Source organism: Lactuca serriola, chromosome 4 (genome assembly GCF_051521515.1).
Source record: "Lactuca serriola cultivar US96UC23 chromosome 4, Lser_US96UC23_V15, whole genome shotgun sequence".
Classification (NCBI taxonomy): domain Eukaryota; kingdom Viridiplantae; phylum Streptophyta; class Magnoliopsida; order Asterales; family Asteraceae; genus Lactuca; species Lactuca serriola.
Genome location: NC_136411.1, coordinates 66,282,788 through 66,299,942, shown reverse-complemented (window position 1 = coordinate 66,299,942; position 17,155 = coordinate 66,282,788).

Sequence of the window (17,155 nt, the reverse complement as noted above, 5' to 3'; positions counted from 1 at the left end):
AGTTTCATCCATCTGACGATCCAACATCGTCTGAATCATCAATTGCACACCAGCCATGGTTATTGGCTCAGGTGTTGCTGCTACGACAGGTATTGGCTCAATCACTGGTGGTTGATTCCTGTTTTCGTCAGCATTTCCAACTCCACTTCTTGTTCTCACCATTTTGATCTACACACCGAATAAGGTGAAATTAGATCCTCAATTATGATAGATAATTAAATCATCCTTATTACTCCGAAACGTTTACATGCTAGTTCTAATATCGTAGACGTACGCTTAAAATCCTACTCACATAAGGTTTCTAGATCCGGTCGGCAACAGACCATAGATCCGAACAAATAATATCATATATGGCAACATATAACATTTAGCACATAAAGCATTTTAGGCAACTTTCCTAAAATAAACTAGTGCTCGTGTCTAAAACATAACAGACACACATCTCAAAACTTCACTTAGCATTCTAAGTTTAAGTCTAGAAATCCTACAAATTCCTAGTTCGCTTAAACTGATTCTCTGATACCAACTGTGACATCCCCAAAATCCCGGCCAAAAAAGACCGATTTTCATTTATGCTTTTAAATATTTTCAGAGTAAATCTTTTTGATTTGAAAGAGTTGCGGAATTTGTTCCCAAAAACAAAACATGATAAAACAATGTTTACCGAAGCATTTCATAAAAGAAATGTATTTTCATTATAATCAAAACTCGGGGTGTCATGTTCCGATACAGATCAATAAGCATAAACGAATACATTACAAGTCAGTCAACAAATATAAACATATGCAGACTTGTAAACAAAACAACTTGATGGTTCATCCATCTCATGCCCTTCCGCCACTTCCTGTAATACAATTTAAAACTGATAGGGTCAGGCTTGGGAGCCTGGTGAGCATATAGGGTTTTCAACCCACAATAAATATCATATTTAATTTTCACCAACCAACAATAACCCAATTACCCATTCCCGTTATTCTCACTTCAATGTCCCTAAAACAACTAACATAAGGGACCTAGTCTAAGAATATTTCATCGGGGCGACAACACATGCTTCGGGGGTACCTCAGCAATATAAGTCAAATAAGGCAACCATGAGGGGGATGGAGTACAGCAAATGAACACCCAAGTTCATTAACACCTACAGGTGGCGAACCTGCTAATGTTTCCACAAGACTATCTAGAAAAGCATGTGGTCGTCATCTAAACTCCGCTAGATGACTAGATCAACCAACAACGAGGCCTCTCATCTGCTTATTACACACCAACTATCTACCCATGTTCTACCCAACATATTAGTAGGTAAAAATATATATTTGTATACATAGTTTAAAAACCTGTATAGCATGCTTTAATCAACACATATATCACATAACAGATGAGGCACACACACATAACACATATCTCATAGAGAATAAATCATATCTATGAGGTAGAAGAAAGTGAATACACATTCACACACATAACCACAAAATTATACACATAATACGTATTCCGTATAAAATACTTCATATTTATGCGATAGAAGAAAGTAACTACACACTCACACCTATAAACGACAATATATTTAATACACTCGAACCAAACTTGTATTATTATCGTGTTTATGAAAGGTAGTATACACTCACTTGATCAGAAGATGATCGGACAACACTACGACTTGCAGAAGTAGTAATCCTCAGCAGATCTGGAAGATCTCCTCGAAAATCGAACTTCTCGTGGGCAGAGCTTTGGCTCGGGAACTGCACTTCTCGGGATCTTCGGGATCTCGGGACTTGCCTCGAGGCTCGGGAATAATACCGGGGCTTCGGGATGGCTTCAGGGGTTTACGCGCAGAGCTTCGGCACAAAAACGAGAGGAAATTAGCAATTGAACCCGGAACCCTCGAATCCTATTTATAGGAGGCTGGAAGCCTCAATTACGTTGGGCGTATAGCAGTACGCGGGGCGTACTGCTCCAAGTTCGTAAGCGCATGCGGCATCCGAAGCCACTTGCTGCGATGTCGACACCTTCGGAGTACGCGGCGCGTACCTCGGATCAGATCGATGACTCGCCTTCGGATAAGGCTTCCGAATTTTGATTTAAATTTAAATACAAAATGATTAATAAACTTCGGAAATTCATAACCTCTTCATACGAACTCCGTTTTCGACGTTCTTTATATCCACGGAAAGGTGAGACCACGCTCTACGACTTTCGTTTAGACTTCGTCGGCTAATTTTGAATTTATTTTTATTATTTATTTTTAATAGGCCGTGATAGACAAACTTCGTTATAAATTCATAACTTCTTCGTTTGACGTCCGTTCTCGCCTAACTTTTTATCGCTTCAATACCAACAATGAGATCTTCGATTCTCATTTAGAATGTTTCGGCTAAAAACCCCTCGATCTCAAATCGAGTAAAACAGGCTGCATACCGCTAAGCCGAAACTTCGATAAATCATAACTTCCTCATACGAAATCAGATTTGGGCGTTCTATATGTATTCGGAAACCTCGTTTCAATTACTACAACATTAACCAAAGATATTAAGTTTATTTTACACTTAAATTTTGACGCTTATGTTTATTCTTAATTAGTCAAACCACATAATTAAGCAATTAAGCACAAAACACATAATACTCAAATAATACAATCTTATTATTTCAAAATGGGTTACAAAGGTTAACCTAGACTATTACATTGCTAAAAGTGGCAAGCCCGGAAACACAGGCATTACAATTCTCTCCACCTTAGAATGATTTCATCCCCGGAATCACACATCAACGAACAAATGCGGATAGCGACTCAACATGTCACTCTCCGTCTCCCAGGTGAGATTCGGCCCATTCGTGTGTTTCCATTGGACAAGCACTAACCCAACCATTTTGCGCCGCAACTTCTTAGTCTTTCGGTCAACAATTGCCTCTGGTTCTTCAATCAACCTTTTGTTCTCATCAATTCTCAATTCAGAAATTTGAATTATATCGGGAACTTCTCCCGTGAACTTCCTCAAATAACACACATGCAAAGTGTTGTGAATTCCATTTAGTTCTTCGGGTAATTCGAGCTTGTAAGCTTGGTTCCCAACCCTCTGAAGAACTTTAAACGATCCAATAAACCTTGGACTCAACTTTCCCCTTTTACCAAATCTTATAAGTCCCTTCCACGGCAAGACTTTAAGCAAAACCGAATCTCCAACCTCAAAAGTCATCGGTCTTTGCTTCTTGTCAGCATAGCTCTTTTGACGATCCTGAGCTGCTAACATTCTTTCCCTAATTATTTTCAACTTTTCAGCAGTTTGATGAACCATCTCCGGTCCCATAAACTGCTTTTCCCCAGCCTCAAGCCAACAAGACGGCGTACGACACTTCTGTCCATACAAAGCTTGATAAGGTGCCATCTTAATGCTCGAGTGAAAACTATTATTATAAGAAAATTCTACCAACGGTAAATGTTCATCCCAATTACGTAGGAATTCCAAGGTACATGCTCTCAGCATATCTTCAAGTGTTTGTATTGTTCTTTCACTCTGACCATCAGTCTGCGGATGGTAAGCTGTACTTAAACATAACTTGGTACCCATTTCCTCTTGTAGACTTTTCCAAAACCTTGAGGTGAAACGGCTATCACGATCCGATACAATCGTTAACGGAACACCGTGAAGCCTCACAATTTCCTTCACGTAAGAATTCGCAAGCTTTTCCATAGACTACTTCTCCTTGGCTGCTATGAAATGCGCACTCTTAGTGAATTGATCAACGACCACCCAAATCATGTCGTGACCATTCTTTGTTCTGGGCAGTTTAGTGACAAAATCCATAGCAATGTCTTCCCACTTACCCATAGGCACAGGCAATGGTTCTAAACTCCCGTAAGGTTTCTGATGTTGTGTTTTTACTCTCGCACAAGTCACACACTCAGCCACATACTTTGCAACATCAAGCTTCATCGTCGGCCACCAGTAGTAGGGTTTCAGGTCCCTATACATTTTAGTGCTACCTGGATGAATTGAGTACATGGTTTCGTGAGCTTCTTCCATCAGAAGATCCCTAATTCCTCCTGACTTTGGTACCTAAATACGATCTTGGAATACCTTCAGTCCATAACCGTTAGTACCAAACACCAACGTTTTACCCAAACGTTCCTCCTTTCGGTCATTTTTCTCAGAAGCTTCCTCTTGAGCTTTCTTTATACTCTCCACAATGGTCGAGACAACTTCAATTCTCAACGCTCTTGGCCTCTTCCTTTCAAGATTGACTTTCCGACTGAGAGCATCAGCAACAACATTAGCTTTACCGGGGTGGTAAAGTATCTCGCAGTCGTAGTCTTTAAGTAATTCTAGCCAGCGTTGTTGTCTCATATTCAATTCCTTCTGATTAAAGAGATATTGGAGACTCTTATGATCAGTAAAAAGTTTGCACTTCATGCCATAGAGGTAATGCCTCCATATTTTCAGAGCGAAAACTACCGCTGCCAACTCCAAATCATGAGTCGGGTAATTCTTTTCATGCTCTTTCAGCTGTCAAGATGCATATGCTATCACCTTTTCTCTTTGGGTCAAAACACAACCCAATCCAACACTAGACGCATCCCTATAAACAGCGAAGTCTTCAACTCCATCGGGTAGAGAAAGTATCGGTGCCTCGCATAGCTTCTTCTTTAACTTCTCGAATGCTTCTTTATGCTTATCATTCCAAGCATAAGTAGCTCCTTTGTGGGTCAAAGCTGCTAACGGAGTAGCAATCGAAGAAAAGCCTTGGATAAACCTGCGGTAATATCCGGCTAATCCCAAAAAGCTTCGAATCTCCGTGGGACTTTTCGGTTGTTCCCACTTCGTCACAGCTTCGATCTTCGCTGGATCAACCATTATCCCTTCTTGGTTGACCACGTGACCCAAGAATTGGACTTCACGAATCCAAAAATCACATTTGGAGAACTTTGCATAAAGCTTCTCCTTCTTCAAAACTTCTAACACTTCTCGCAAGTGTCTGCCATGCTCCTCCTGGCTTTTCGAGTAAATCAGAATGTCGTCTATGAACACTATCACGGATTTATCAAGGAAAGGATTACAAACCCTATTCATCAAATCCATGAACGCTGCCGGAGCATTGGTTAGTCCAAACGACATAACCAAGAACTCGTAGTGTCCAGATCTAGTTCTGAATGCAGTCTTCTCGATATCTTGCTCTCTTACTTTCAGCTGGTGATATCCTGACCTAGGATCGATCTTCGAGAAATAGCTCGAACCTTGCAATTGATCAAACAGGTCATCAATCCTTGGCAACGGATATCTATTCTTTATTGTTGCCTTGTTCAGCTCTCTGTAATCGATGCACATTCTCATACTTCCATCTTTCTTCTTTACAAATAACACCGGAGCTCCCCAGGGCGATGAACTAGGTCTAATGAAACCTTTGTCCAATAACTTCTGAAGTTGCATCATCAGCTCCTTCATCTCCGTCGGTGCTAATCGATAAGGAGCTTTTGCTATTGGCGTGGTTCCTGGTAACAAGCCTATTCAGAACTCCACTTGTCTATCAGGTGGTAATCCAGGAAGATCCTCGGGGAATACTTCCGGATAATCACACACCACTGGAATGCTCTGCATCACCTTCTTTTCTTTCTTAGCATCAATCACAAATGCTAAATATGATGTACATCCCTTGGTCAAACACTTTCTGGCTTTCATTAGAGAAATGATCCCAGAATTCACTTGCCGTTTGTCCCCATACACCATTAACGAATCTTTTCCATGCGGGTTTACTTTAACTATCTTTTTATTGCATAAAATTTCGGCATCATTGGCGCTAAGCCAATCCATTCCCAAGACGATGTAGAAACCATTTAGTTCGATAGGCAATAACGCCTCGTGAAACTTATTCCCATTAAGGTCGATCAAGATGTTTTTCATACGATGGCTAACAGGTACAAACTTGCCACTAGCTACTTCGACTAATAAAGCATTATCTAGTCTATCAATAGGCAAAACTAGCTTTCTACCAAACTCATGCGAAATAAAGGAGTAGTTGGCTCCAGAATCAAACAATATATGAGCAGGTAATTCGTTTACGAGAAAGGTACCTGAAGCGACATCAGCTTCATCCTTTGCAGCCTCAAGTGTCATCTGGAAGGCTCTCGCCTTCGGCTTTGGTGGAATGTTGGGCTTCGCTGCCTCTTTCTTCTTCGGTCAGTCTTTCAAAATATGCCCCTCTTCATTACACCCAAAACACATCTTTTTGTTGTTCGGACATTCATTGGCAAAATGTCCGACCTTTCCACACTTGTAGCAGGTTACATCCTCGCTACATTTCCCAAAGTGCTTTTTCTTACACTTATCACACCACTTCGCCTCGCCTCCTTTTCCCCCAAACTTTTTCGAATCAGATTTCGAAAATTTTCCTTTCTTACCGGAACCAGATGTTCCTTCAAACTTCCTTTTCTCACCAACATCAACCTTGTCGGTGGTTCTCCCCTTGATCATGTTCTCAACAAACTTGGCAGCCCTGATAGCTGCCTCTAGAGTAAGTGCCTGACGTACTGGCACCTCGTACTCCCATGGAAGTCCCTTCGCATACCGATCCACCTTTGTCAGCTCGTCTGGAACGATACGCAAGGCAAACTCCATCTTATTGGTGAAGTTATTGGTGTATTCATCAACTGACATGCTACCCTTCGTGAATGATAGGAACTTGTTCTCTAACTCTAACAAATTTTGAGCCGAGCAGAACTTGCGCTTGAACTGCACCAAGAACTCTGCCCATGACAATTGTAGTGGCTCATTAGGGCTTAAGGTCTTCCCTAGAGTGTTCCACCAACGAACGGCTCCACCTCGGAATTGACGTACGACATAGATAGTCTGCAATTTACCTCTGCAGCCACAGGTCATGAAGGCTAGCTCCATTTCGGAGATCCAATCCATAACCCCAATTGGATCCTCCTTTCCATTAAAGGTCGATGGTTTGCAAGTCAAAAAGTCCTTGTACTTGCATCCCATTCCATCATTCCTTCCTTCACGGTTATCTTGCCTAACTATCGGTGGGTTGGCTGGACCAACAGACCCACTGAAGTTTCCACCTTCCGAGTGGCCTTCATTTAATTCAGGCTCTTCCACACGAATCGACAGTTCTTCACGATTCTGTTGAAGCAACCGTCTAGTTTCATCCATCTGACGATCCAACATCGTCTGAATCATCAATTGCACACCAGCCATGGTTATTGGCTCAGGTGTTGCTGCTACGACAGGTATTGGCTCAATCACTGGTGGTTGATTCCTGTTTTCGTCAGCATTTCCAACTCCACTTCTTGTTCTCACCATTTTGATCTACACACCGAATAAGGTGAAATTAGATCCTCAATTATGATAGATAATTAAATCATCCTTATTACTCCGAAACGTTTACATGCTAGTTCTAATATCGTAGACGTACGCTTAAAATCCTACTCACATAAGGTTTCTAGATCCGGTCGGCAACAGACCATAGATCCGAACAAATAATATCATATATGGCAACATATAACATTTAGCACATAAAGCATTTTAGGCAACTTTCCTAAAATAAACTAGTGCTCGTGTCTAAAACATAACAGACACACATCTCAAAACTTCACTTAGCATTCTAAGTTTAAGTCTAGAAATCCTACAAATTCCTAGTTCGCTTAAACTAATGCTCTGATACCAACTGTGACATCCCCAAAATCCCGGCCAGAAAAGACCGATTTTCATTTATGCTTTTAAATATTTTCAGAGTAAATCCTTTTGATTTGAAAGAGTTGCGGAATTTGTTCCCAAAAACAAAACATGATAAAACAATGTTTACCGAAGCATTTCATAAAAGAAATGTATTTTCATTATAATCAAAACTCGGGGTGTCATGTTCCGATACAGATCAATAAGCATAAACGAATACATTACAAGTCAGTCAACAAATATAAACATATGCAGACTTGTAAACAAAACAACTTGATGGTTCATCCATCTCATGCCCTTCCGCCACTTCCTATAATACAATTTAAAACTGAGAGGGTTAGGCTTGGGAGCCTGGTGAGCATATAGGGTTTTCAACCCACAATAAATATCATATTTAATTTTCACCAACCAACAATAACCCAATTACCCATTCCCGTTATTCTCACTTCAATGTCCCTAAAACAACTAACATAAGGGACCTAGTCTAAGAATATTTCATCGGGGCGACAACACATGCTTCGGGGGTACCTCAGCAATATAAGTCAAATAAGGCAACCATGAGGGGGATGGAGTACAGCAAATGAACACCCAAGTTCATTAACACCTACAGGTGGCGAACCTGCTAATGTTTCCACAAGACTATCTAGAAAAGCATGTGGTCGTCATCTAAACTCCGCTAGATGACTAGATCAACCAACAACGAGGCCTCTCATCTGTTTATTACACACCAACTATCTACCCATGTTCTACCCAACATATTAGTAGGTAAAAATATATATTTGTATACATAGTTTAAAAACCTGTATAGCATGCTTTAATCAACACATATATCACATAACAGATGAGGCACACACACATAACACATATCTCATAGAGAATAAATCATATCTATGAGGTAGAAGAAAGTGAATACACATTCACACACATAACCACAAAATTATACACATAATACGTATTCCGTATAAAATACTTCATATTTATGCGATAGAAGAAAGTAACTACACACTCACACCTATAAACGACAATATATTTAATACACTCGAACCAAACTTGTATTATTATCGTGTTTATGAAAGGTAGTATACACTCACTTGATCAGAAGATGATCGGACAACACTACGACTTGCAGAAGTAGTAATCCTCAGCAGATCTGGAAGATCTCCTCGAAAATCGAACTTCTCGTTGGCAGAGCTTTGGCTCGGGAACTGCACTTCTCGGGATCTTCGGGATCTCGGGACTTGCCTCGAGGCTCGGGAATAATACCGGGGCTTCGGGATGGCTTCAGGGGTTTACGCGCAGAGCTTCGGCACAAAAACGAGAGGAAATTAGCAATTGAACCCAGAACCCTCGAATCCTATTTATAGGAGGCTGGAAGCCTCAATTACGTTGGGCGTATAGCAGTACGCGGGGCGTACTGCTCCAAGTTCGTAAGCGCATGCGTCATCCGAAGCCACTTGCTGCGATGTCGACACCTTCGGAGTACGCGGCGCGTACCTCGGATCAGATCGATGACTCGCCTTCGGATAAGGCTTCCGAATTTTGATTTAAATTTAAATACAAAATGATTAATAAACTTCGGAAATTCATAACTTCTTCATACGAACTCCGTTTTCGACGTTCTTTATATCCACGGAAAGGTGAGACCACGCTCTACGACTTTCGTTTAGACTTCGTCGGCTAATTTTGACTTTATTTTTATTATTTATTTTTAATAGGCCGTGATAGACAAACTTCGTTATAAATTCATAACTTCTTCGTTTGACGTCCGTTCTCGCCTAACTTTTTATCGCTTCAATACCAACAATGAGATCTTCGATTCTCATTTAGATTGTTTCGGCTAAAAACCCCTCGATCTCAAATCGAGTAAAACAGGCTGCATACCGCTAAGCCGAAACTTCGATAAATCATAACTTCCTCATACGAAATCAGATTTGGGCGTTCTATATGTATTCGGAAACCTCGTTTCAATTACTACAACATTAACCAAAGATATTAAGTTTATTTTACACTTAAATTTTGACGCTTATGTTTATTCTTAATTAGTCAAACCACATAATTAAGCAATTAAGCACAAAACACATAATACTCAAATAATACAATCTTATTATTTCAAAATGGGTTACAAAGGTTAACCTAGACTATTACATTGCTAAAAGTGGCAAGCCCGGAAACACAGGCGTTACAATTCTCTCCACCTTAGAATGATTCCATCCCCGGAATCACACATCAACAAACAAATGCGGATAGCGACTCAACATGTCACTCTCCGTCTCCCAGGTGAGATTCGGCCCATTCGTGTGTTTCCATTGGACAAGCACTAACCCAACCATTTTGCGCCGCAACTTCTTAGTTTTTCGGTCAACAATTGCCTCTGGTTCTTCAATCAACCTTTTGTTCTCATCAATTCTCAATTCAGAAATTTGAATTATATCGGGAACTTCTCCCGTGAACTTCCTCAAATAACACACATGAAAAGTGTTGTGAATTCCATTCAGTTCTTCGGGTAATTCGAGCTTGTAAGCTTGGTTCCCAACCCTCTGAAGAACTTTAAACGATCCAATAAACCATGGACTCAACTTTCCCCTTTTACCAAATCTTATAAGTCCCTTCCACGGCAAGACTTTAAGCAAAACCGAATCTCCAACCTCAAAAGTCATCGGTCTTTGTTTCTTGTCAGCATAGCTCTTTTGACGATCCTGAGCTGCTAACATTCTTTCCCTAATTATTTTCAACTTTTCAGCAGTTTGATGAACCATCTCCGGTCCCATAAACTGCTTTTCCCCAGCCTCAAGCCAACAAGACGGCGTACGACACTTCTGTCCATACAAAGCTTGATAAGGTGCCATCTTAATGCTCGAGTGAAAACTATTATTATAAGAAAATTCTACCAACGGTAAATGTTCATCCCAATTACCTAGGAATTCCAAGGTACATGCTCTCAGCATATCTTCAAGTGTTTGTATTGTTCTTTCACTCTGACCATCAGTCTGCGGATGGTAAGCTGTACTTAAACATAACTTGGTACCCATTTCCTCTTGTAGACTTTTCCAAAACCTTGAGGTGAAACGGCTATCACGATCCGATACAATCGTTAACGGAACACCGTGAAGCCTCACAATTTCCTTCACGTAAGAATTCGCAAGCTTTTCCATAGACTATTTCTCCTTGGCTGCTATGAAATGCGCACTCTTAGTGAATCGATCAACGACCACCCAAATCATGTCGTGACCATTCTTTGTTCTGGGCAGTTTAGTGACAAAATCCATAGCAATGTCTTCCCACTTACCCATAGGCACAGGCAATGGTTCTAAACTCCCGTAAGGTTTCTGATGTTGTGTTTTTACTCTCGCACAAGTCACACACTCAGCCACATACTTTGCAACATCAAGCTTCATCGTCGGCCACCAGTAGTAGGGTTTCAGGTCCCTATACATTTTAGTGCTACCTGGATGAATTGAGTACATGGTTTCGTGAGCTTCTTCCATCAGAAGATCCCTAATTCCTCCTGACTTTGGTACCTAAATACGATCTTGGAATACCTTCAGTCCATAACCGTTAGTACCAAACACCAACGTTTTACCCAAACGTTCCTCCTTTCGGTCATTTTTCTCAGAAGCTTCCTCTTGAGCTTTCTTTATACTCTCCACAATGGTCGAGACAACTTCAATTCTCAACGCTCTTGGCCTCTTCCTTTCAAGATTGACTTTCCGACTGAGAGCATCAGCAACAACATTAGCTTTACCGGGGTGGTAAAGTATCTCGCAGTCGTAGTCTTTAAGTAATTCTAGCCAGCGTTGTTGTCTCATATTCAATTCCTTCTGATTAAAGAGATATTGGAGACTCTTATGATCAGTAAAAAGTTTGCACTTCGTGCCATAGAGGTAATGCCTCCATATTTTCAGAGCGAAAACTACCGCTGCCAACTCCAAATCATGAGTCGGGTAATTCTTTTCATGCTCTTTCAGCTGTCAAGATGCATATGCTATCACCTTTTCTCTTTGGGTCAAAACACAACCCAATCCAACACTAGACGCATCCCTATAAACAGCGAAGTCTTCAACTCCATCGGGTAGAGAAAGTATCGGTGCCTCGCATAGCTTCTTCTTTAACTTCTCGAATGCTTCTTTATGCTTATCATTCCAAGCATAAGTAGCTCCTTTGTGGGTCAAAGCTGCTAACGGAGTAGCAATCGAAGAAAAGCCTTGGATAAACCTGCGGTAATATCCGGCTAATCCCAAAAAGCTTCGAATCTCCGTGGGACTTTTCGGTTGTTCCCACTTCGTCACAGCTTCGATCTTCGCTGGATCAACCATTATCCCTTCTTGGTTGACCACGTGACCCAAGAATTGGACTTCACGAATCCAAAAATCACATTTGGAGAACTTTGCATAAAGCTTCTCCTTCTTCAAAACTTCTAACACTTCTCGCAAGTGTCTGCCATGCTCCTCCTGGCTTTTCGAGTAAATCAGAATGTCGTCTATGAACACTATCACGGATTTATCAAGGAAAGGATTACAAACCCTATTCATCAAATCCATGAACGCTGCCGGAGCATTGGTTAGTCCAAACGACATAACCAAGAACTCGTAGTGTCCAGATCTAGTTCTGAATGCAGTCTTCTCGATATCTTGCTCTCTTACTTTCAGCTGGTGATATCCTGACCTAAGATCGATCTTCGAGAAATAGCTCGAACCTTGCAATTGATCAAACAGGTCATCAATCCTTGGCAACGGATATCTATTCTTTATTGTTGCCTTGTTCAGCTCTCTGTAATCGATGCACATTCTCATACTTCCATCTTTCTTCTTTACAAATAACACCGGAGCTCCCCAGGGCGATGAACTAGGTCTAATGAAACCTTTGTCCAATAACTTCTGAAGTTGCATCATCAGCTCCTTCATCTCCGTCGGTGCTAATCGATAAGGTGCTTTTGCTATTGGCGTGGTTCCTAGTAACAAGCCTATTCAGAACTCCACTTGTCTATCAGGTGGTAATCCAGGAAGATCCTCGGGGAATACTTCCGGATAATCACACACCACTGGAATGCTCTGCATCACCTTCTTTTCTTTCTTAGCATCAATCACAAATGCTAAATATGATGTACATCCCTTGGTCAAACACTTTCTGGCTTTCATTAGAGAAATGATCCCAGAATTCACTCGCCGTTTGTCCCCATACACCATTAACGAATCTTTTCCATGCGGGTTTACTTTAACTATCTTTTTATTGCATAAAATTTCGGCATCATTGGCGCTAAGCCAATCCATTCCCAAGACGATGTAGAAACCATTTAGTTCGATAGGCAATAACGCCTCGTGAAACTTATTCCCATTAAGGTCGATCAAGATGTTTTTCATACGATGGCTAACAGGTACAAACTTGCCACTAGCTACTTCGACTAATAAAGCATTATCTAGTCTATCAATAGGCAAAACTAGCTTTCTACCAAACTCATGCGAAATAAAGGAGTAGTTGGCTCCAGAATCAAACAATATATGAGCAGGTAATTCGTTTACGAGAAAGGTACCTGAAGCGACATCAGCTTCATCCTTTGCAGCCTCAAGTGTCATCTGGAAGGCTCTCGCCTTCGGCTTTGGTGGAATGTTGGGCTTCGCTGCCTCTTTCTTCTTCGGTCAGTCTTTCAAAATATGCCCCTCTTCATTACACCCAAAACACATCCTTTTGTTGTTCGGACATTCATTGGCAAAATGTCCGACCTTTCCACACTTGTAGCAGGTTACATCCTCGCTACATTTCCCAAAGTGCTTTTTCTTACACTTATCACACCACTTCGCCTCGCCTCCTTTTCCCCCAAACTTTTTCGAATCAGATTTCGAAAATTTTCCTTTCTTACCGGAACCAGATGTTCCTTCAAACTTCCTTTTCTCACCAACATCAACCTTGTCGGTGGTTCTCCCCTTGATCATGTTCTCAACAAACTTGGCAGCCCTGATAGCTGCCTCTAGAGTAAGTGCCTGACGTACTGGCACCTCGTACTCCCATGGAAGTCCCTTCGCATACCGATCCACCTTTGTCAGCTCGTCTGGAACGATACGCAAGGCAAACTCCATCTTATTGGTGAAGTTATTGGTGTATTCATCAACTGACATGCTACCCTTCGTGAATGATAGGAACTTGTTCTCTAACTCTAACAAATTTTGAGCCGAGCAGAACTTGCGCTTGAACTGCACCAAGAACTCTGCCCATGACAATTGTAGTGGCTCATTAGGGCTTAAGGTCTTCCCTAGAGTGTTCCACCAACGAACGGCTCCACCTCGGAATTGACGTACGACATAGATAGTCTGCAATTTACCTCTGCAGCCACAAGTCATGAAGGCTAGCTCCATTTCGGAGATCCAATCCATAACCCCAATTGGATCCTCCTTTCCATTAAAGGTCGATGGTTTGCAAGTCAAAAAGTCCTTGTACTTGCATCCCATTCCATCATTCCTTCCTTCACGGTTATCTTGCCTAACTATCGGTGGGTTGGCTGGACCAACAGACCCACTGAAGTTTCCACCTTCCGAGTGGCCTTCATTTAATTCAGGCTCTTCCACACGAATCGACAGTTCTTCACGATTCTGTTGAAGCAACCGTCTAGTTTCATCCATCTGACGATCCAACATCGTCTGAATCATCAATTGCACACCAGCCATGGTTATTGGCTCAGGTGTTGCTGCTACGACAGGTATTGGCTCAATCACTGGTGGTTGATTCCTGTTTTCGTCAGCATTTCCAACTCCACTTCTTGTTCTCACCATTTGGATCTACACACCGAATAAGGTGAAATTAGATCCTCAATTATGATAGATAATTAAATCATCCTTATCACTCCGAAACGTTTACATGCTAGTTCTAATATCGTAGACGTACGCTTAGAATCCTACTCACATAAGGTTTCTAGATCCGGTCGGCAACAGACCATAGATCCGAACAAATAATATCATATATGGCAACATATAACATTTAGCACATAAAGCATTTTAGGCAACTTTCCTAAAATAAACTAGTGCTCGTGTCTAAAACATAATAGACACACATCTCAAAACTTCACTTAGCATTCTAAGTTTAAGTCTAGAAATCCTACAAATTCCTAGTTCGCTTAAACTAATGCTCTGATACCAACTGTGACATCCCCAAAATCCCGGCCAGAAAAGACCGATTTTCATTTATGCTTTTAAATATTTTCAGAGTAAATCCTTTTGATTTGAAAGAGTTGCGGAATTTGTTCCCAAAAACAAAACATGATAAAACAATGTTTACCGAAGCATTTCATAAAAGAAATGTATTTTCATTATAATCAAAACTCGGGGTGTCATGTTCCGATACAGATCAATAAGCATAAACGAATACATTACAAGTCATTCAACAAATATAAACATATGCAGACCTGTAAACAAAACAACTTGATGGTTCATCCATCTCATGCCCTTCCGCCACTTCCTGTAATACAATTTAAAACTGAGAGGGTCAGGCTTGGGAGCCTGGTGAGCATATAGGGTTTTCAACCCACAATAAATATCATATTTAATTTTCACCAACCAACAATAACCCAATTACCCATTCCCGTTATTCTCACTTTAATGTCCCTAAAACAACTAATATAAGGGACCTAGTCTAAGAATATTTCATCGGGGCGACAACACATGCTTCGGGGGTACCTCAGCAATATAAGTCAAATAAGGCAACCATAAGGGGGATGGAGTACAGCAAATGAACACCCAAGTTCATTAACACCTACAGGTGGCGAACCTGCTAATGTTTCCACAAGACTATCTAGAAAAGTATGTGGTCGTCATCTAAACTCCGCTAGATGACTAGATCAACCAACAACGAGGCCTCTCATCTGTTTATTACACACCAACTATCTACCCATGTTCTACCCAACATATTAGTAGGTAAAAATGTATATTTGTATACATAGTTTAAAAACCTGTATAGCATGCTTTAATCAACACATATATCACATAACAGATGAGGCACACACACATAACACATATCTCATAGAGAATAAATCATATCTATGAGGTAGAAGAAAGTGAATACACATTCACACACATAACCACAAAATTATACACATAATACGTATTCCGTATAAAATACTTCATATTTATGCGATAGAAGAAAGTAACTACACACTCACACCTATAAACGACAATATATTTTATACACTCGAACCAAACTTGTATTATTATCGTGTTTATGAAAGGTAGTATACACTCACTTGATCAGAAGATGATCGGACAACACTACGACTTGCAGAAGTAGTAATCCTCAGCAGATCTGGAAGATCTCCTCGAAAATCGAACTTCTCGTGGGCAGAGCTTTGGCTCGGGAACTGCACTTCTCGGGATCTTCGGGATCTCGGGACTTGCCTCGAGGCTCGGGAATAATACCGGGGCTTCGGGATGGCTTCAGGGGTTTACGCGCAGAGCTTCGGCACAAAAACGAGAGGAAATTAGCAATTGAACCCGGAACCCTCGAATCCTATTTATAGGAGGCTGGAAGCCTCAATTACGTTGGGCGTACAGCAGTACGCGGGGCGTACTGCTCCAAGTTCGTAAGCGCATGCGTCATCCGAAGCCACTTGCTGCGATGTCGACACCTTCGGAGTACGCGGCGCGTACCTCGGATCAGATCGATGACTCGCCTTCGGATAAGGCTTCCGAATTTTGATTTAAATTTAAATACAAAATGATTAATAAACTTCGGAAATTCATAACTTCTTCATACGAACTCCGTTTTCGACGTTCTTTATATCCACGGAAAGGTGAGACCACGCTCTACGACTTTCGTTTAGACTTCGTCGGCTAATTTTGAATTTATTTTTATTATTTATTTTTAATAGGCCGTGATAGACAAACTTCGTTATAAATTCATAACTTCTTCGTTTGACGTCCGTTCTCGCCTAACTTTTTATCGCTTCAATACCAACAATGAGATCTTCGATTCTCATTTAGATTGCTTCGGCTAAAAACCCCTCGATCTCAAATCGATTAAAATAGGCTGCATACCGCTAAGCCGAAACTTCGATAAATCATAACTTCCTCATACGAAGTCAGATTTGGGCGTTCTATATATATTCGGAAACCTCGTTTCAATTACTACAACATTAACCAAAGATATTAAGTTTATTTTACACTTAAATTTTGACGCTTATTTTATTCTTAATTAGTCAAACCACATAATTAAGCAATTAAGCACAAAACACATAATACTCAAATAATACAATCTTATTATTTCAAAATGGGTTACAAAGGTTAACCTAGACTATTACATTGCTAAAAGTGGCAAGCCTGGAAACACAGGCGTTACAATGTATGTATTTCATTCATTAAGAACGGGCCATCGAGGATGTGTTTGCCACTGATGAACTTCATTCACATTTGTGTCAATGACACTCTTCAATCAATTGGAAATTTTTTTTGAAATTATCTTGTAAATGCAACCAATAAGACTTATTGGTCGATAGTCCCCCAACATTGTCG